The sequence below is a fragment of the Telopea speciosissima genome, chromosome 5, assembly GCF_018873765.1.
Source record: "Telopea speciosissima isolate NSW1024214 ecotype Mountain lineage chromosome 5, Tspe_v1, whole genome shotgun sequence".
NCBI lineage: Eukaryota > Viridiplantae > Streptophyta > Magnoliopsida > Proteales > Proteaceae > Telopea > Telopea speciosissima.
The window spans coordinates 1,709,606-1,712,021 of NC_057920.1; positions in this window are offsets into that span (position 1 = coordinate 1,709,606).

Here is a 2,416-nt window from a genome sequence, read left to right on the forward strand (position 1 = left end):
CACCACAGAACCTCGTCTTGAATGTTCTTGGTTAGATCGTCCATGATAAGCACAAATAGATAAGTGCATAATGCTGATCCCTTGTGTAACCCAAACGTAATTGGGAATTCCCCGCCATGACCTCCCACAGATAACACACTAGTCACCACACACTTTTCGGATTAGATCTCTAGGGACTTAATCATAAGCTTTTTCCAGGTCAATAAAAACCATATGGAGATCCTTCTTACTATCTCTATATCTTTCCATGAGCCTCCTTAATAAGTAGATAGCTTATGTCATGGATCTACCTGACATAAAGCCAAATTGGTTCACCGAGATATGAGTCTCTCTTCACAAACGGGCTTCAATAGTCTTCCCCTAAAGTTTCATAGTGTGACTCAAGCTTTATGCTTCTATAGTTATTGCAGCTTTGGATATCACCTTTATTTTTGTAGATCAGGACTACAATGCTTCTCCATTCATCTGGCATCTTCCTTGTTTTCATAATCCTGTTAAACAGGTTGGTTAACCAATAACCCCACAACCTCCAAGGGTTTTCCACACTTCCATTGGAATCCCATCTAGGCCCGGAGTCTTGCTTGCTTTCATCTTTCTTAAGGCTTCTTTAACTTCTGCCACACTAACCTTTCTTACATATCTATGACGTGTGGTGTCTTGCTGATGCAGAATGATCACCAAATAGGGCTTATTTCTTTAGAAATAGGCCTAGGGTTGGGTTATATACATGTTGGGCCTTTGTTCCCAAAGGTTTTTTATGTATTAGGCCACTTTAATGAGCCTAAACTAGGGGCATATAGGTTGCATACGGGATTAGCCCAATACTTAGTTATTTTTATGTTTTTAGATTGAACCGGTTTAGATTTGGTTGCATCCAATTGGTTCAATGGGTCTAATTTAGTGAAATGTTCCTATTGGCTAATAGGTTCTTATATCCTATTGGTTAGTATGGAATCTTCACTTAAATTAATTGTTCTAAGTTAGATTCTTTTATTTTAAGTTAGTAAGGGTAGTTAAGTCATTACACTGTTTTAAGTAATTAATTAGACTTAAACCTCTCCCTTCCACGTTTTTGTGAAGGAGAGGTATTTAATTTGTAGTAGGAATTGGCCTATGGCCTTATTATAAATATAAGAGATCGTGGGAGGCTCCCCCACAATTGAAATTTGAAAAAAAACCCTATTTTCTGCTGCGGGCCGACTGCTGCTGCTATTGCTGCTCCTTGCTCTTCAAGAGTGTTTGCATCCTTGTGGGTACATCAAGGTGGAAGGGTGGGTGGAATCCTACGACTCCTTACGCCGTGACGGCTGGGAGGCTCTTTGTGAAGATGGTTCTATCCTTCAATGCTAGATTTACTGCCGTGGATATCTGCTGTAAGTCTACCTATTAATTTTTGTTTTATCCTTCTTTCCCCTTCCCCATTCGATCCTCTTTTTATTTCTATTTGTATTCCATAAACCCTAGCCAGTCTTAACTCTGCCCAGACCTGTTCCCTCATTAGATTACCATCAAAATCAGGCTACAGCCCCCTTTCTATGTCCCCTCCACTCGATCCAGCTTTGGATCCCATCCATCCATCACAAACCCTAAATTCTTCTTCCCCAATTAAAACCCTAATTGGCCCAAATTCTGTCTAGACTGTCTCAGCTGACAGATTACCTTCATAATTGGATCGAACCTTCCCCCAAGTCCCCCTAACACTCGACCTAAACCCCAGCCCCTGAATCCTACTGTTAACCCTAGTTCTAGTTGTTTTTCTTGATTACAAAACCTGAAACCCTAACCCTAAATCTGCAGAATTTTGAAACCTAACCAAATCCAGATATTTTTATATCATAATGACCCTCTAAACCTGCAGATTAAAACCCTATAAACCCCATTCCCAAATTCCCATCCTAAACCCTAATTTTGCCCTAAAACAGCCCCTAATCAGCCCTAAACAGCAGGCTTAACCAGAGCAGAATTTTGAAACCTAACCAAATCCAGATATTTTTATATCATAATGACCCTCTAAACCTGCAGATTAAAACCCTATAAACCCCATTCCCAATTCCCATCCTAAACCCTAATTTTGCCCTAAAACAGCCCCTAATCAGCCCTAAACAGCAGGCTTAACCAGAGCTTGATTCTACCTGGCTCCTAGTAGGATTATTTCCTATTCTAGGACTACATTACTTGCTAAATAATGTAATCGTCCAGGTCATTTCTACTCGACCTATCTCTATTTGGTAGGTCACAAATATACTCATCCCATCTCTTCACAATGTCCTCAACCCTTACCAACACTCTTCCATCATCACTCCTGATGCACCTCACCTGATTGAAATCTCTACTCTTCTTTTCTCTCATCTTAGCTATCTTATATATAGCTTTTCCCCTTCTTTAGTATTTAGGTTGGTATAAAGATCCTCATATT